The sequence below is a fragment of the Myotis daubentonii genome, chromosome 14 (genome assembly GCF_963259705.1).
Source record: "Myotis daubentonii chromosome 14, mMyoDau2.1, whole genome shotgun sequence".
NCBI lineage: Eukaryota > Metazoa > Chordata > Mammalia > Chiroptera > Vespertilionidae > Myotis > Myotis daubentonii.
The window spans coordinates 22,710,149-22,730,891 of NC_081853.1; the positions used below are offsets into that span (position 1 = coordinate 22,710,149).

Below are 20,743 nucleotides of genomic sequence, written 5' to 3' on the forward strand. Positions count from 1 at the left end.
ACCTTGGCATGTGACAGACGGGATCCCCTGCCTGGCTCTGCCACTGACCAGCTCTGGGAAGGAAAGCAAGTGACTTAACCTGCTTGTTGCCCATTGGACACAGGAACAAATAAATGTCAGCTATTCTCTTCATTACTAAAATTTTAAATCCACTACTAACATTTTAAAGCCATAAATATTTCTGGGAGACCTATATGTAGGGCACTGAGCCACAGGAATTCACAAAAACCCATATGAATTTGAAGCAAAGTATGGTACAGAGCTATGTGCTAAATGGCAGGAGAAGCTGGATTCTGGTATAAGACAGATGGTGATTTAAATTCTGGCTCTGCCGCTTACCAGCTTATAGGGGGCCTTCTCTGAGCCTCGGTTTTCTCATCTACAAAATGATCTCACTCATTGCACAGGATCTAATGCGAATGGGGATTTAAAGTGCCTGGCATATAGCAGAAATCCCACAGATGTTATTATTTTTTTTCTTAGGGCTCAACCATGCTGGACCTAGGACAAGAGTTGGGACCCCCAGACACACAGGTTAAAAGCAGGAAGAGAGGAAAGAAAAAAAAACGGGAAAAAAGAAGAAAAGGGCTGTGCCCTGGCAAATATATCACCACACACAGTGAATCACACCATCCAGAAGCTTCTGTCTCCAAGAACAGGTGATGTGACCTGAGAAGGCCCCCTGGCACAATGTCCTCATCCTTTTCCTTCCAGTCCTTCCCGCAGCTCACCCCAGTCTCCCAGCTGCCCTTCTGTGACACGCCCCTCTACATGGCCTTACTATATGAGAACCAACTGCTTGCTTACTTACCCCCCACACCACATGATAGTAACAGAAACCAGATTTCTCTCCCAAATAAATGTGGTCTGCCTCAAGAAAAGGGCTCTACCATTGATCTGTGCCAAACCCACAGGATGGGAATACCTGCTAGAAGGGTATATTCCATTTCTCTTGGGCTCATCTTATGAATTTTCTTAGATATTCCTGAATTATACTAATAGCTAGTATTTACCGAGCCCTCATTCCATACAGGCACTGGACCAAGTACTCTATATAGACTGTATCACTGACTTCTGCTGCAACACAATAGTCAGGTGCTGAAATCATCCTTGCTTTACATGTGGTGAAATAGAGGCACAAAGCAATCTGCCCAAGATCACACACTGGATTACTAACTGAATCATATTTAAGCCCAAGTCTGACCAACATCAGGGTCCAAGGACTTAACCAGTACACAATTCTATCTCAGAGCCATTATCATACGAATAATGGCTGCCGAAAACTGATATTTTTTTTTTCAATCAATAGTATTCAACCTAAAGCTTGCTACTTTAAAAAAAAATTGGGGCCCAGGCCGGTGTGGCTCAGTTGGATGGGCATTGTCCTGTGCACCAAAAAGTTGCTGGCTCAATTTCTGATCAGGGCACATGCCCAGGTGAGGGCTCAATCCCCAGTAGGGGGTTGTCAGGAGGCAGCTGACTGATGTTCTGCTCTTACATCGATGTTTCTCTCTCTCCCCCTCTCCCTTCTTCTCTCTCTCTCTACAATCAAGAAAAAATATTTTAAGAAAAAGAATTTGGGGTTAAAAATACAAGAAAATCGTGCCACAAATGGCCACTGATGAGGTTTAAATTACAAGTACAGCTGAATAACACAAAACTCACAGAACTGGTTTCTTTTCTTGGCAGAAAAAGAAAAAAAAAAAAGACTCTACTTGAAGGAAGAGTGACCAGAATAGTTTTCGGTTTAAGGCAATTTTATTTTTCTGGTCAAATATGAAGCCCTCCTAAGATGACTAATAAGAGTTGACATCTTTTGTGACATTCTCCATATTGCTACCAACTAGAGTATCCTTGGCCGGCTCAGTGAGTAATTCTGCCCTTCAATCTCTGCTCTGCAAAATGAAAGCAAAAACAACTCAGCTAGTTAGTGCCAGAATCTGATACAATTAATAGTGATGATGACAACATGCCTTTTGTATATACATTGCTTTATATTTTAAAAGCCCTTTCATGTCATTTCTTATTTGGTACTCACAGTAACCCTGGGGGACAAGTAGGGCTGTTTTTAATCCCTGTTTGACTGATAAGGAAATGAGTGGATAAGTGGAAGCTTTGATGGAAGAATTATTTTATAACCGCAAGTATAAGGATGGCCTTCTTAACTGTGTCACAAAACCCACCTGGACAGGTTCAATTACATAGCAATTTTTTCAGAACTTTGCTTGCAAAAGCCACCAGAAGTCAAGTCAAAGACAAATGGTAAACTGAAATACAATATTTGCAACACCTATCATAAGCCAAAGACTATTTTCTCTGATATATAAAAATATACTAATTTCCCTGATATATAATTCAAAAAATACGCGTACATGAATGTTCATAGCAGAATTATTCATGATAGCCAAAAAAGTGGAAACAGCCCAAATGTCCATCAACATATGAGTGAATGAATAAATAAAACATGGTCTATCCATTCAATGGAATATTATTCAGCCATAAAAACGGAATGAGAGCTAATGATGCTACAACATGGATGAACCTTGAAAACATTATGCTGAGTGAAAAAAGACAGATAAAATATGTCACATATTGCTTGAATCTGATTATTTGAAATATTTTGAATAGATAAACTACCATAGAGACAGAAAGCAGATGAATGATTGCCAGGGGTTAGGGGAGGTGAGGAATGAGGAGTGACTACTTAATGGATATGGGGTCTCTTTGGTGATGAAGAAAATGTTCTAGAACTAGATAGAGGTGATAGTTGTAAAACATTATGTATATGAATATACTAAATGCCACTGGATTGTTAATGAATTGTTCATTGTGAATGGTTAATTTTATGTTAAGTGACTTTTACCTCAATAAAAAATAAATATTAAAAATGTTCCTTCAAATCTCTAAGAACACCAACAAACAGCCCAGTAGAAAAATTAGCAAAGGATATGAAAGGGAAATATATACATGAAATGTTAATCAACCTCATTCATAATGAATATAAATCAGGCATGGCTGAATCCAGAAACTTTTTTTTAATTAAATCTTTATTGTTCAGATTATTACATTTGTTCCTCCTTTTTCCCCCATAACTCCCCTCCTCCCAGTTCCCTCCCCACCCTCCGCCCTCACTCCCCACCCACTGTCCTCATCCATAGGTGCACGATTATTGTCCAGTCTCTTCCCGCATCTCCCACACCCCTTTCCCCCCCAAGAATAGTCAGTCCATTCCCTTTCTATGTCCCTGATTCTATTATGATCACCAGATTATTTATTCACTTGTGAATCCAGAAACTTTAACAATGTCAACAGGACATTATGTGTCTTCCTCCAACTCTCCCTTATGCTTTCCTCTATGGTAGCAGGCTCTTCCTGTAAGATGGCAAAGTGGCCCCCAACAGCTCCAGGCTTACATTCCCCCAGCTTGGCAATTCCAGCAAGGAAAGCAGAGTCGTTCCCAGGAGTTCCAGAAAAAGTCCCAGGAATGGTCAACTGACCCAGGCTAAAGTGAATAGCTATCCCCGAACCAGTATCTGTGACAAGGGAATGGAATGTTCTGCTTGGTGAGGCCTGGATCATGGGTTTTCCCATGGAGCTATGAAATGGGGTCAGTCCCAAACAACCCACATAGCCAAAGAGATTCCCAAAGGGGATCAAGGTGCTATTCCAGAGGAAAAAGAATGGATGTTGGATAGGCAAAATCAACGTGTCTGCTATAAAAAGGATGTGGGAAAACCCTGGCCAGGTAGCTCAGTTGGTTAGAGCATCATCCCAATAAGCCAAGTTTTCAAGTTTAATCCTAGGTCAGGACACATACAATGAATGCATAAATAAGTGGAACAATAAATCAATCTCTCTCTCTCTCTCTCTCTCTCTCTCTCTCTCTCTCCCCCCACCCCCGCCTCTCTCTCCAAACAATAAATAAAAATTTTTAAAATGTGGGAAAGAAGGGAAATTCACAGATCCATGGAAAATGTGATAAAGCAGCTTGAAATTATCCAGCTTTGATGTTTATAAAGCACCTTCTCATCCATCATCTTGATCCTCGCACAGCCCTTTGAGATAGGTAATTTTACTCCCATTTTACAGATGAGAAAATAAAGTCATGGGCAAGCTGAAGGACTTCCCCACTGGAAGAGTCATGTAAGGAACCAGGACACCTGACCTTGTATCTGGTGTTCTTTCCCCTAACTACATAGGTGCCACATCCTACTGAGAAGCACTGTGATGCACATAGGAACTCACAGATCCTCAGGTACCTACCCACTTGGCTCTGTTAGGAAGCATAAAGAAATCAGTCTCTTAGCAATCAGAACCTGTCATTAGGCCTGAGGAAAGCTACCAGCTGATGCAGCAGAAGTCCTCTAGCTTTTCAAGAAATGTGCTTCCAATTATATAGCCCAACTGTCCCTTTGCCCACCCACAGGGACAGTGATTCAAGCTGGGCCTCAGAATCCTAATTATGAAAAAATAGAAAGAAGAATGTTAAAACACCCAACCCCTTGATTCCTTTACCAGCAGTTTGCTCACTTCCAATGATGATGAGGCCTTTGGCTCTCAGCCTCCGTAGGGTCCAAGGAAACACTTATTCCATCTGGCGAGACCTTAGCTAGATGAACCCTCTGGCCATTCTCCCCATCGGTCACTCACTCCTCTCCAAAGGAGGAAAAGTGACTTAGCCGATTGGTGAATTGGGGAGAAGAGACTGAGTTCACCCTGCTGATGGGCGGTGACTTGGGGAGGAGAGACTGAGTTCACCCCTTAGCCTTTTCTTTTCGGATCTGCCTGCTCACAGGATGGGTGTGTTTGGCTGTGCTCTCTCCACCATGCAAGAGAAGGAGCATGCTGGCCAGCTCTGCCCCTGTGGAGAACACCGTGGTGGCCCCAACCAGCTTAGAGAGTCTGACTCATTCAGAGATGAAAAGTTAACTTGCCTTTCTGGACACACACCTAAACCATACCCTTCAATTTAGTTTTATCATGAATAAAGGCTACATTTTGAGCTGGTTTGGAAGCCTGGCTCTGCCACCTACTAGTTGCATGACCTTGAGCAAGCTGCTGGCCGGCACCTAGCAAGTACCACATATGTGTTACTTCAATAAATACAAAATCTTCATCTGTATGTCTCCTTTATCTGCTCTCAGTTGGTTTGAAACTTCGCCCTACGTAAGTCCAACACTAAAGAACTTCTGCCTTATGATTTGTCTAACCACTACGCTGTACACATCAAATTAATACAAAATATTTCCTATTTAATACAAAATATTTCCTATATTAGGAAAATTTTTAAATTTTTTAACTTACACCTTTTTAAGGTTTTTAATTGTAAGGCATGAGGTAATCACAACAATGCATAGTCCCGGGTGTTTTGTCAGGTGGCCCAGAGTCTTAATTCATCTGAACTGCTATAAGAAGATACCACAGATTGGGTGGCTTATAAACAATTAACACTTATTGCTCACAGTTCTGGAGACTGGAAGTTCATGTGGGTGCCACCATGGTCAGGTAGGTCACTGACTTCTTGTATCCTCACAAGACAGAAGGAACTAGGGGTTCTCAGGGGTCTCTTTTATAAGGGCACTAATCCCATTTCTGAGGGCCCACTCTCATGACTCAATCATCTTCCAAATGCCCCACCTCCTAACACCATTACATTGAGTGTTAGGATTCCAACATGTGAATTTTGAGGGCACACAAACATTCAGACGACAACACCATAGTACAAGGACTCAAGCCAGAGCCTGCAGAGCAGTAGATGCCTGCCCAGATAATAAGTCCTCAAGATCAGACAGGAGGTGAGAAAGTGAAAGAGGAGACCATGAACCAAGTGCACAGGGAGAATGTTCCAGGATCAGGACAAAGAGACTGATCAGAAATTCCTAGAGTCTCAGCCTCCTCATAATATGAGTTCTTAGGATTCTTGGAAGGATTACATGAGACACTGAAAGAGAGATCTTATCATATAGATATGAGGAATTATTGAAGTGCCCACTGAGCCAGTGTACTAGTATGCAATTAACAAGTATGTCCTGGTGACCTTAAATGCCTTCTATGAAGTATTGGGAGAAACAATAGATGATGTGACTTGATCGAGGTCTTATAATTCATAAATGTTGAAGCTGAGCTCTAAACCTAGATCATCTGACTCTACTATATCATGCAGGCCATCAACTGCCAATAGATTCATAAGAAATCTAGAGATCAGAATAAGAAATAGGGAATTCATGTCAAATTCTCACCTTACGTAAGTGTTAAGAAACTGAAAGTTTGTGTCCCTCCCTAAATTCTTATGTTGAAGCCCTAACTGCCAATGTGATGGTATTTGAAAGTGGGGCCTTTGGGAGGTAATTAGGATTAGATGAGGTCCTGAGAGTGGGCTTCATGGTGGGATTAGTGGCCTTACAAGAAGAGACACCAGAGAGCTTGCTCTTTCTCTCTCTCTGCCATGTGACAACACATGAGAAGGTAGCCATCTGCAAGCCAGGAAGAGGGCCCTCACCAGATCACAACCATGTTGACACGCTGATTTCAGACTTCCAGCCTCCAGAACTGTGGGAACACAAGTGTCTATTGTTTAAGCCACCTAGTGTGTGGTATTTTGTTACGGCAGCCTGAGGTAAGACATTCAGGTTAAGATCCAATATAATAATAATGGATAAAAGAATGGTATAGGGGGAGAAAGTAGCTATATCAAAGGATATAAATAGAAGATTTTTGTTAGCTCATTTAATTACTCATTCAACAAATGTATCTTAAATACTTCGAATGAGCTAAACATATGAAGAGCTAGACACAATCATGAACCAGACAGACAGTCCCAACTGTCATGGAGATCTTAGTTGAATGGAGGAAACAAGTAAACAAGCAATTATAATTCAACTAGAGGCCTAGTGCATGAAATTCATGCACAGGTAGGGTCCCTAGGCCTGGCTGGTGATCAGGGCCGTCCAGGGCCTTCCAGCTGCCGGCCAGGGCCTTCCTTTGTTCCGCGCCACCCCCTGGTGGTCAGCGCATGTCATAGCGAGCGAGCGAACTCCGGGTCTCCCAGTTGAACTCCTGCGGGGAAAATTTGCATATTAGGCTTTTAGAGAGAAGTGCAGGGTTCCATGAGATTTCAGGATAAGAGCACTTGACCTGGACTTGGAGAGCCAGAGACAGCTTCTTGTAGGCAGAAATTTCTAAGCTGAGCCTAGAAAGATAGGGAGCTGGAGATAGCAAGTACAAGACAAGGAAAGAAAGTGTCTGGGCAGAGGAAGCGGCACAAGCTGAGAGGGGATGATGGGTGTCACTGAAGCCTGAGCTCGCGGTGGAGCATGGAGGAGATGATGCTGTAGAGAAGCGGTTCTCAACCTGTGGGTCGCGACCCCTTTGGCGGTCGAACGACCCTTTCACGGGAGTCGCCTAAGACCATCCTGCATATCAGATATTTACATTACGATTCATAACAGTAGCAACATTACAGTTATGAAGTAGCAACAAAAATAATTTTATGGTTGGGTCACAACATGAGGAACTGTATTTAAAGGGTCAGAAGGTTGAGAACCACTGCTGTAGAGAGATATGGGCCAGAGTGTGAAGAACCTCCTACAACATGCCAGCAAGTTTGAATTTTAGCTGGGGTTCAGTCAGGATCCCCTGAAAGGAACTGATGTCATCAGACTTGCCATTCAAAAAAGGTAACCCCAGCAAGCAATGTGGAAACCTCACTAGACTAGGCAAGACAAAGAAATAGAAACCAGAGGAGAGACTGTTACCATCATTTAGGAGAAACACAAAGGTAAATTAGACAAGATAATGCCAGACTGATATACTGTGAAGACTTGGTACTTGACAAACATTGCCTGACTGTATCCTTGTATCAGTGACAGCATATACCAGATACTTTTACTGTTCCCATATTTTCAGATGAGTAATTATCTACTGCAGAGTTGGCCCTCTGGGGTTAGCTACTGTCCCTTCGTCCCTGATGCCCAGGTCCCAGATTCTCTCATCTGGACAACTTTAATAGCCTCCTTTCTGGTCCCTCTGACTCCCTACAATTCATAATCAACCCAGGAGCCAGAGTGAACTTTTAACATCAGATCACATGACCCTTCCCCTGGTAAAAATCCCGCAATGAATTTCCACCACTTAAGAGTTAAATGCTCAGTCTTTCCCGTGACCCCAAACCATTAAGCCTCTACCTTACTCCTGACCCCATTTCATACTGTTCTCCCTCTGGCTCCCTACTCCAAACCATAGTAACTTTCTTATACTTCTGAGAGGCTCCAAGGACTTGCTGTCGCTCAGCATCTTCCAGGACCTTGGCCAATGTGTCATCTTCTCCGAGGAGGCCACCCAGAACATTCTGTTCAAAGGGAAACTCTAGGCCCTATATCTATTTTACTTTCTTCACAGTACTACCACATCCAAAGTGCTCTTATTTACGGACATGTTTGTTCAGTTAATGACTGTTTCCAGACCCTCCACACCCTGCCCACAGCAGACCAGTGTGTCTGATAAAACTTTCTGCGATGGTGGAAGTGCTCTGTACCTATGCCGTCCCATACAATAGTCATCAGCCTATTGAGCACTTGAATGTGGCAAGTGTGACTGAAGAACTGAATTTTCAATTTGACTTTGTTTTAATAAATGTTAATTTAAATGTAGTGGTTATTGTATTGTATACAGAAGCTCTAGAGTGTAAGCTCTAAGAAGGCAGAGACCATGTCTGTCACCACGTCCCACATGCCTATAGCAGTACCTGATATTTAGGAAGTGTGCAATAAATGATTCTTAAGTTAATGGACAAAGATATGAACAAATGAACACGGAAATCCCTTCTGACCTCCTCTTGGCACTGTTCTCCACCTCTCACTACAGGCCCTGAGGTCTCCCTCCACTCCGAGGGGAGGGGGAAAGTTGTTTGCTGCAGTGACCTCAGGCATTTGGCAGAAACACCAGGTGTCAGGGAAGCAGAGTCAATTACTCCCTCCACTGCACTCCATTTGGAGTTGAACACCCCCTGTGAGGAGGTGGGATGGTAATGAAGCCTTACCAGGCCCCAGTAAATACTGCAGCTGTTTCCTATACAGTCATTTGGGCTTTATGGAATGTGGAAGTGGCTCGGCCTATAAACCCACGTGGATTGCTTTATTTGTCTATTTCTCCTCCTCCTCCTCCTCCCTTGTCTAATGTTGGAAGGCACTAGGAGAGAGAACCAAGTCAGTGTCAGGTCAAGAGGCTGAATTCAATTAAAGTCTTACTTGGACCCAATCTCTTTTAGGAAATGAAATCAAGATTGGGCTGAATAATATATTTTTTGCAAGTTAGGATCCCTTCTGGGCTCTGTTTAGGCAGAAAAGATAATTCAGAACAGACATTCAGTCTGGTCTTATTTTTACACAGTGAGGATTAGGACATCTACATTATCCGGTGGCAATAAAATAAAGTTATACTTCCCCCTGTAATAGTCCCAAATAATGATTAAGAAAGATATGGCTCCCAAGGTCTCTAAGAAACACTGCTTCACCTTATTAACTGTGCTCAGGATCAGATGGAAAAGGAGCAGACACCGATGCTTTGAGATAGTAACAAATATGAGGCAGAGAACAGACAATGGTTTCATAGACAAGACAAACTGAGATCCACTGCATAAAGGTGGCTCTAGTTGAACTTCCTGGAGAATTCATGTCATGAACAGGCAATGGATGCTATAAGGGGACTGGTTTCCATTGGTGAGAAAGGAAACTCTTGCGCCTACTCTGCGAGGCTGACATGAAGGGACAACAAAAAGTTTGACTATGTCATACTCCATGGCACATCTCCCACAATGGCCAATCACATCATCTGAGATGCTTCAGGAAAAGAGCTGTATTTTCTCTGTAATTTAGAAATCATCCTTTACCTGGATACACCTCTGTGGCATAGCAGGGGTCTGGGGCAGGGGAGAGATTAGGGGGACGGAAGGCATATCTCCAACTGCTGTCTGGACAACAGCTAGGTTCCAGAGTATCAGAAGCCCTAACCATTATAATAATAGTAACAATAGCTGCATTTAGAAAGGCCTGACATTGTGCTAGCCTCTGTGCAAGCCATTTTCTACAAAATCTCAGTGAATTCCCATAACAACTCTAAGATAACTATAGCTATCCCCATTTTACAGGGTGAAAAAAGAGAGGATTCAGAGAAGTCAAGTCATCTGTCTTGCTGGAGAGGCCCACATACTAGAAGGAACTGAGGGTGGCCTTTGACTAACAGGCAGCAAGGAAGTGAGGCTCTCAGTTCAACAACCCGTGAATCCTGTCAACAATCACATAAACCAGATACCGTGAGATAAATGTGTATGTTCTTATACCACATTTTGGGGGTGATTTTTTTACTCAGCAATAAAAAACTGACACAGTCACACAACCCAGCTCTGACTCTAAATCAGGTCAACCTGGTCCTAGAATCTACTTATTTTTGCACTCCCTCACATTGCCTTTCATGCTTTCTTCCTTCCCTTCCCCCAGAAGTACCAATACAGGTGCCTACTGCTCTAAAATAATCTGATGCTGCTTCTTTTCCTGCTGCCCTGTCCACGAAGGATAAAAACAGGGCCACATACACTCCAGGAGGCAGCAACATAGAGTGGAAAGCTGGCAAAATCTGGAATTAGGTGATGGGACTAGAATTTCAGCATGGCCAGCACACACCAACTATGTGACCTTGAGTAAGTCACTTGTGAAATCTGAGTTCTCACAGGCCATCTCTTGAAAGATTATTTCTTGTAAGATGGCTAGAAATGCCTTTATGTGGAGGACTATACTCTGGGGACAATTGTGGGTAAGGTCCCTTGCCCTCCTCCTTCAGCCTAAGAAGAGTCAGTGGGCATTCTCCAAGGTGGGCCAGAGTTAAGTCTGCCAGTCTGAGGATACAGTGCTCCCCAGCAGTGCAAGAGAGAGGGTTATTGTTCAACCAGGACCAAGGAACCAGACAGTGTCCCTGCAGAGCCATATAGTCATCTTTCTATCAAGACATCTCCTCTGCCATTGGCATGGTTGTGTCTGCCTACCTAGATTCCTTAAGACTGATTCTTATTTGGAAACTACAAATGTCAGCCCTCTGTGTCATTTCCTGGATAAAACTGTTACTTGCCAGTTCTACAAGAGACAAGATCTTTTGGTAAATCTTCCCAAGTACAACTGGAGACATTCTACCCAACACATTTCCAGCATCATCATGCTATATGGTGATGACAGCAAGTAAAGGAAGCAGTCCATAAATGTGTCATTTTGGGAAATAATTATCCCAAGAGAAGGCAAAAGCCAAAACAGGACACATTTAGCCTCATTACTACACTTAGAGACCACACAAAATTCTTTAGGTAGATAAGTTAACTCATTACCTGTCACGATATGGTATTGCTTCTAATAAATTATTACATGAAAAGGTAGAATGTAAAAATGTGAATACAGTATGGTCTCATCTAGGAAATAAAAAGAAAAGAAAAACAGTACTAGTATAAGAAACTGGTTCTCAAATACACGTATATGTATTAGAGATACCAGGAGGACTTTATAAACACATTGCTGGGCCCCACCCTTAGATTTTCTGATTCATCAGGCCTAGGATGAGAATAGAAAATTTGGACTTACAATAATTCTCTGATGTTGTTAGTCTGGACACCAAACTTTGAGAACTATTGTAAGAAAATATACCAAGATTCATTGCTTACCTATAGGAAGTGGATCTAAAAACAATCTGGTTTTTTTTTAATCCTCACTCGAGGATACTTTTCCATTGATTTTTAGAGAGTGTGAAAGGGAGGGGAGAGACAGAGAGAGAGAAACATCAATGTGAGAGAGACACATCAATTGGTTGCGTCCTGCACACGCCTGACCAGGCCAGGAATTAAGCATGCAACCGAGGACATGCCCTTGACCAGAATCGAAACTTTGACCCTTCAGTTGGCAGACTGATGCTCTATCCACTGACTAGAACAAAAACAATCATTTTTAATGCTATATATTATTATTTTATTTTATTGAATGTTGATAATAAAGGATATATTTTTATAATCAGGAAAAATACATGAGTAGTATAAAAGAAAGGGGAAAAAAGAAGATATATATGCAAATGATCAACAGGTATAATAATGCCTGAGCTGAGTGCATGTGGGAGGCCACCAACTGATCACTAATCATCATGGAAATGCAAATCAGAACCACAACAAGATATTACCTCATGCCTATTACAATGACTGTTATCAGAAAGGCAAGAGATAACAAGTATTGAGGATGATATGGAGAAAATGGAATCCTTGTGCAGTGTTGATAGAATGGTGAAATAATACAGTCATGATGAGAAACAGTATGAAGGTTCCCTAAAAAATCAAAAACAGAACTACCATATGATCCAGCAATTTCACTTCTGTGAATATATCTGAAAGAAATGAAAATACTATGTCAAAGAGATATATGTCCCCACCCCCATGTTCAGAGCATCATTATTTACAATAGCCAAGACTCGGAAACAGCCTAATGTCCACTGATAGGTGACTAGATAAAGAAGCTGTGGTATTTACATACAATGGAATATTATTCAGCCATAAAAAGAAGGAAATCCTGCCATTTATTACCACATGGATGGACGTTGAGGAAGGGTGGGCAGGAAAACTGGAGGAAGGTGGTCAAAAGATACAAACTTCCAGTTATAAAATAAATAACTACTGGGGATGTAAAGTATAGCAAGCAGGCTGATAGTAAACACTGCTGTTACAGTTGAAAGCTGTTAAGAAAGTAAATCCTAACAGTTTTTTCTATCTATATTAGATGACGGATGTTAACTAAATTTATTGTGGTAATCGTTTCACAAAATATATAGGTCATCATGCTGTTACACCTTAAAATTCTATAGTGCTGTGTATCTATTATATCTCAACAAAACTGGGAAATTTTTTGGGAAGAATATCAGAACAGCCCTGGCTGGGTGGCTCAGATGGTTGGAGCGTCATTGCATACACCAAAAAGATTTTGGATTTGATTCTTGGTCAGGGCACATACCCAGGCCTTGGGTTCAATGCCTGAGCTGAGTGCATGTGGGAGGCCACCAACTGATCTCTCTCTCTCTCTCTCTCTCTCTCTCTCTCTCTCTCTCTCTCCTTAACTCCCTCTCTAAAAAAAATCAATAAAAAGTTTTAAAAAGGATTCAAAACAAAAGTTGCTTATGGGGTGGGGATTGACAGAGGGATCACTGGGGAACTTTTTTCTTTGTTTTTCATTAATCCTCACCCAAGGATATGTTTCCATTGATTTTTATTTTTATTTTTACTTTATTTTATTTTATTTTTTTAATATGGAAGGCTTCACAAATTTGAGTGTCATCCTTGCGCAGGGGCCATGCTAATCTTCTCTGTATCGTTCCAATTTTAGTATATGTTCAGCCGAAGCGAGCACTCCATTGATTTTCAGAGAAAGTGGAAGGGAGGGGGAGAGGCAGAAAGAGAGAAACGTTGATTGATTGCCTCCTGGATACACCCCCAGCCTGCAACCAAGGTGCATGCCCTTGACCTGAATCAAACCCAGGACCTTTCAGCCCACAGGCTGACTATCCACTAAACCAAATCGGCTAGGGCTTGGGGAACTTTTCAGAGTGATAGAAATGTTTACCTTAACTGGGGTGGTAGTTACCCAGGTGCATACATTTATCCAAACTAATTTAATTATACACTTAAGATCTGTACATTTCTCTGTGTGACATTTAACTAATTTAAAAAAGCACAATGTGAAAAAAATTGTATTGCTTATATACAGATAATACAAATATACATAATACCTATAATCATAACTATCTAAAATTGGTATGTGCATAAGGATAGTGACCAGATAATAGCACAGCAAAGAAAGACAATTCAGAAGGAAGGTAAAAATCTAATAAAATTTTATTTGCTGTTATAATATTGTTTGAGCAAGAGATTTTAAAAATAAATAAAACCTCAACTCCTGTTTTGTTCGTGCTGCTAGTATTTTGTGCTCCCTTTCCAGGAAATGGCCTACTTCTTGTACCAGTAATTCCTGAGGAAAAAAGCAGAGAATTGGTGTAGGGTCTATGAGTGTGTTCTCCCACCCAGATCCCCTGCCGGACTCTGCACAAGGAGAGCTACTCACTCTAGGTTATGCCCCCTCCCTGGGCACCTACACCAATGATGTGGGATAGGTAGCCCTACCCCTTGCCTCACTTTGGACAACTCTGAAGGATCATCCCAGCTTCAGTTTCCCCGTGGGCCAATCCTGCTGCCCTCATTCCCTCATAGGTGTTGTTGCTGAGAGCAGTCCCATAAACCTGCACACAAATTGTTTCCCCATTGACAAAAGGTGCCATTTTGTAAGGTTGGATTTCCATTATATCAGCCTTGCTACCAAGGCAAAATAAAGCCTATAGCCAAATCATGATATCCAAAGAAAGCACAGAATGGCAGAGAGTGGAGAGAAGAATTAGGAACTTATTCCTGGAACATATTAAATCCATAGTGAATAAATAGGTACTGTACACTTATCTCTACAACACTTACATTGCAATCTCAACAGAAAATCATTTGCATGGAAGGTCTGAGAATTGCTCCATTATAAAAACATGATAATTCCAGTTTGGATATCTTAATACCAACATTTTTTTGGTTTAACAATGATTCAACTAAAGGCACTGCTCCCTGCCAAACAGTTTTTGTCTAAAAACTTTCACAATTTCTGCTGCCATGAGTCCATTGCAATGTCATAACCATTGTCCAATCTGCCTTATTTGGGCAGCCATCACCTTCCCCATCACTCATTCATAAAATCCACTAGATCACAACTCTTCATAGTCCAAAGTATTGTCAGTCTTTACAGTGATATGATTTTTAATAGAATAATCACCTTTTTAATTTAAACAATTTTAATTGTGGTAAAATACACATAAGATTTATCATCTTGACCATTTTTAACTGTACAGTTCAGTGACATTAACTATATTAACACTGTTGTGCAATATAGCCATCACCATCATCTATCTCAGGAACATTTTCACCATCTCAAATTGAAACTTTATACTCATTAAATTCCCCAGCTCCTGGTAACCTCTATTCTACTCCCACTCTCTAATTTTAACTACTCTAGGTCTCTCATATAAGTGGAATCATACAATCCTTTTATGACTAGTACATTTTACTTAACCTAATGTTTTCAAGGTTCAACCATATAGTAGCATGTGTCAGAATTACATTTTTTAAAGCAAAAAAAAATAATAATCCAGTGTATGTACATACCACATTTTTGTTTATCCATTCATCTATCAGTGGACATTTGGGTTGCTTCTACCTTTTGGCTATTGCAAATAATGCTGCTATGAATATTGGTTTATAAGTATTTGTTCAAGTCCCTGCTTTCAATTCTTGTGTGTGTATATATATATATATATATATATATCCAGAAATGTAATTGCTAGATGAAATAGTAATTCTATTTTTACTTTTTTGAGGAACTGCCATACTGTTTCTCACAGTGGCTTCACCATTTTACATTCCCGCCAACAGTGTACAAAGGTTCTAATTTTTCCACATTCTTGTCAACATTATTTTCTTTTCTTTTTAAATATATTTTTTATTTATTTCAGAGAGGATGGTAGACGGGGAGAGAGCTAGAAACATCAATGATGAGAGAGGATCATTGACTGGATGCCTCCTACACACCCCCTACTAGGGATCAAGCCCACAACCCTGGGTGCCCTGACTGGGAATCGAACCATGATTTCCTGGTTCATAGGTCAACGCTCAATCACTGAGACACACTAGCCGGAGATTTTCTTTTTTGATAGTAGTCATCCCAATGAGTGTCAAGTGGTATTTTATCTCCGTTTTTGATCAATATTTCTCTAGTGATTTATAATGTTGAGGATCTTTTCTTGTGCTTATTGGCCATTTGTTTCCATCTTTGAAGAAATGTCTATCAAATCATTGCCCATTTTTTAATCAGGTTGTTTTTTTGTTGTTGCTGCTGTTGAGTTGTAGGAGTTCTTTATGTATTCTGGATGTTAACTCCTTATTAGATATATGATTTGCAAATATTCTCTCCCTTTCACTCTGCTAATTGTGTCCTCTGATGCACATAAGTTTTTTATTTTAATGTAGTTCAATTTACCTATTTTTTTGTTTGTTTGTTTCCTGGGATTTTGGTATCATATCAAGAAATTAATGCCAAATCCAATGTCATGAAGCTTTTCCCGTTTTATAGTTTTAGATTATTGGCCATTTTGACGTAATTTTTGTATATGGTATAAGGTAAGAGTCCAATTTCCAGTTTTCCCAAATCTATTTGTTGAAAGACTGTCCTTTTCCCAATGAATGGTATTTGCACTCTAGGTGAAAATTCTTTGACCATATATGTAGGGTTTCTTTCTGTTCTTTATTCCATTAGTCTGTATGTCTGTCTTTAAGTGAGTGACAATTTTAATATTCTTTTAAAACAACTCTGATGTTTAGCCTCCCAAATTAAAGGTCTTCCACTATAATCTATTTTCAGATGCCTTGCTAAAAGACTGCATGCTTCTTAAGAGCTGAGACCATGTCTAGTTGTCTTAGTAACCTTAGTGCCTGGCATTGTGCCTAGCACATAGTACGTGCTACAAAAATGTGACCCAGATGTGGAAAGATCCTGCTGGGCAACTTTTGTTCATCACATGCTCACCTTGAACTGAGACTCAGTCTTTCAATGTATTCTCAAAAGAGATTAAACTCCACAACCCATTAAGGAATGTCTATTTTACTGAAAAATTCTTAGGGACACAGAAAGAAAAGTTTATATTAAATATAATATGGCAATACTTCATAAAAGTTCCTTTAAATATGTCTCTTTTCCTTCAAAGTCCTCTCCCCTATAAATACTTCATTTTTCTTCCTCCTCTTCCTCTTCCTTTATCTCAGCCTCTAAAAACTTTGCTCTATTGTCCCAAAGCTATTCGGTTCTTGACCTTGGAGTACCAACACACTCAGCCAAATAACAGCCTGGTGGTTGGTTAGGAACCGAACCACCTATCTATTGTTCCTCAAGCTTAAGGCTTTGAGCTCTTCACCCCCACCCCAAGCAGCTGATCAAAGTGTTCACCCACCTACATGGGTCTCCTGAAAGGGAGGTGGGAGAGTAGGGTACTAAGAGATTGGAGAATCTACTACTAAGAAAATAAGACTTTCCTCCATCAGGTTACAAAGATATACTGAATGAATAAATCAAGATTATCACCATGAAGCCTTCATCAATGTCAAGACATAGATGCCTGCCAGAAGCTGCCATTTCCCCTAATCCTAACCCGTTCTTTTGCAGGGTCCCAATCAGCCACTCTTCAATGGGTTTCTGGCTTAACAGAAATCACAGCAAAGCTCTGGGCCTGAGATATAGAGCCTTCTGAGTCACTAGGTTGTCCCCTAATGTGTTTTACCTGGTCCTGTGCATCTCTAATTCCTGCGCCCACCTGTCTTGCTGGGCCCTCCTTCATTGGCATCTATGCCCTATCTTGGTCTCTGGCCCACAAAGATGTTTTGACCATCATTACCTGCCTGATACAGTCTTCAACCCCACTCTGATCTGTGCCACCTGGACATAACCCTCTTTTACCCTAGTTCCACTGCTTCAATTCTGTCCTGAACACTAGATACTGAGCTTTTCAAAGAAAAGGGAGATAAAAAGAAAGCGTCCTATTATTTAAACACTTATTCTGTGCTAAGCCCAATTGTGATTAGGGGCTCTTAACCAGCATATTTGGGTTAAATACTTCTGTTCCTTGGGCAAGTCACTTGACTTTTCTATGCCTCAGTTTTCCCATATGGAAAATAGAGATAATAATAGTTAATAACATAGTAAACACTCAATTCATTGTTATTATTATTATTACTGCTCATGCACATTGACTTTATTTACTTCTCACAAAAATCTTGCAAGGTAAATATTATTCTTCCTGACTCATAGGTTTTACAGAAGAAGAAAATAGAGTTCAGATAACTCAACTGACTTGCCCATGGTTAAAGAGCCAGTGAGTGGTAGAAGCAAGATCTAAACTTGGGTCTGTTTAATCCTCAAACCGTATGCCGTTTCCATCATGTCAGGCCTCCTCCAAAGGCAACTACCTCCCAGCTATAAAGTGGTCAAAGCTCCTTGGGAAAAAGTAAAGGACAAGAGGCCTCCAGCTGAGGCAATCTCTCTTCGTGGCATATTCAGGAAGTAATGGAGAAGAATGGAATGAATATGAAACCAGACTTGAAATAAGCAGCTATTTTTCCACGTTTTGCACTCACTAGCTAAGTGCACGTGTAAACAATTCTCAACAACCTCATCTGGAAAATGGGAATGATAATACTTTAATAACAGTAATAACAACCTTGTGCTGGGAACACATGGTGAGAGCAGTGAATTGGTGTGTGATGTAAGTCATATAAAAGTACTCTGCCTACTGTGAAATGTGTCACAAATGTAAGGTTACTATTCAAAGTCAGCGTGGGATAATGGAAGAGAGAGAGTCTTTGGAGCCAAGAGAAATGGGGTCAAATCGCAGTAGCTGGGTATCCTAGGAAGGTTATTTCACTTCTTGGAGCTTCAGTGTCCTCATGAATGGGAATATATCAGATTCTTTCAGTTGCTAGTGACAGAAAACACAACTCAAACAGGCATTTGCATAAAAAGGATTTATTCTTTCTCAAGTATTTGGACTACAGTGAAGGCATGCAAATAATGTCACCCAGTCACCACAGGCTTTCTCTTGACCTCTTAATTCTGTTCTTGTCTGCATTGTTTCTACTCCTTAAATAGCAGCCTCCCCCTCAACACATCAGGATTACATCCAACCTCCTGAACAACCACAGAGCAAAAAATTCTCTGCTGCAAAATTTCCAGAATTAATCTTCATTTACCAGGCTTCAATCATGTATCTATCCCTGGACCCATGATTGAAGCAGAGAGATAATAATATTTAGGTTGGCCAGGCCCTGGAATAAGAAGGCTGGAATGAGCCCGTTAGAAACCTATAAACTGAGATGAGTCAGTGGAGTGGTTCCCCAACAGACAAAATGCTATTACCTGAAAAGGGGAGAGTAGAAGCTGGGCCAGCAGCAACAAATGTCTCCCGGTGGAGTTGTCTCCAGCTTTAAATGAGCCCTGTGATGTTTACAGAGGACAGGGCTCTGCAAAGTAGAATTCGAGCTACTGAGAAGTCAGTTCAACAAGAAGCAAAATGAGGCAAATGTGGAAGGTCCCGAGACAGCAGTAAGGTCATAGACCCCACACTGTGCTGGTGCACAGGCAAAAATCAAAGTCAGTCCCACAAGCGGAGAGGTTTAGGGCTCAGGATGTGCAGGTGATGAGATATGGCTGGGACTGTGGCCAAAAAGCCAATGCTGGCAGAACTGTGCCTCTGGCTTTTGGTTGAGTGGACAGCTTGTCCCCTTAAAAAGGCCAGGCCCAGCAGGCAAAGGAAACCATAGCAACCACAAGTTAAGGAAGAAGGATGGAAAGCTTGTAAACACAGCTTCCAGCCATGTGGCACAGCTGTGGGCTCCTAAGAGACAGCCACATAAAGACCAGTCTGGCTCTTGATGACCAGGCAAAGGGGGCTACTTCTGGGCCCAAATGTGGACTGATGCAGAGTCTGCAAACCAGGCAGGCAAACAGGCAGACAGACATGGCTGCAAAAGCAGAGTCTTTGTGTGTTGTACTTCTAGTTGCTTATGTGTGCCAGGTGGCCAGGTTTGATCTTTTTGTCCATACCAGTTTACATACACCTCCCCTTCCCATCTCTGCGCAAACTTCTGACCCAGCCTCAGCACTAGGTGGCAAGTGACTATGTACAGAGTGGCAGCAACGAGGAAACATACTAAGAAGCTCTGTGTTGCTCAGTCATAAATAACCAGCTGTGTCATGCAATTTCCTGAGCTGCACAACTGGCAATGACAACCTGCCTTTCCATCCATCATCAGGGAGTGATTGTGGGTCCTCAGCAGGATGCTGATAACTGCATTTTTCAAGGTCGTGGCCAAACCCACTTTTCACCACTGGAGAGTTAATACTCTGCAATATTGGGTATGACAGTACCCACCCAGAACAGACACATTTAACAAGATATAAAATCTGCTTCCTCTCCAATCTGATTTTCCAAAGAGAAAATAGAAAATCAGCAAACACTTTTTGCCTGATAAATACTTGAAATTTTAGGAGCGCAGAACCCAAATAGTAACTATGGCAACACAAGCCACTCCAATAAGACTAACACATTATTTCCAGCACAATAGCCTGGCTTGTGCTCAGAAAGCAGAGGTAATGTTAGCTGAAAGCAATTCCTGAATTGGGGGGTGGGGGGGATAAGATCCTCTGGCAGTGGAAGCTTCATGCTTAGGTTTCTGGTTTCAGGCCTCTAGGATTCAGTGGCAAGATGAATTAACTACAGGATTAATATCTTACCCCTCCACACACACACTAATGAACTAGCAGCCTCTCAGCTTTTGCTTGGGCTTCTTCACTTCCAACCACAAAGCTATTCAAAACCCAGGACTCACAGTGACAGTACTGAGAATATGGGTTGTGAAAATTACAAAATCAAACAGCCTAACCAGACATTAGGGATTGCCCAGACTAGGAACCTCTTCAAGGCAGAAGAATATTCTACAAAGAGCTTAAGACCTCACCATGACGGGTGAAGTTCCATCTAACTTCATTTGTTTTATACAGTGGGAAACTGAGACCCTGGAAAATTAAGAGACTTGGCC

General features: G+C 41.3%; 1 protein-coding gene and 1 non-coding gene across 2 annotated transcripts in view; both read right to left on the reverse strand.

Moving 5' to 3' along the window:
• SRGAP3 (SLIT-ROBO Rho GTPase activating protein 3) overlaps positions 1–20,743 on the reverse strand; it is a 369,413-nt gene that overhangs the window by 229,796 nt on the left and 118,874 nt on the right. The window lies entirely within an intron of this gene.
• Positions 13,312–13,416, reverse strand: LOC132215974 (U6 spliceosomal RNA). The gene has a single exon (XR_009448663.1). It is a non-coding gene; the product is annotated as a U6 spliceosomal RNA (small nuclear RNA).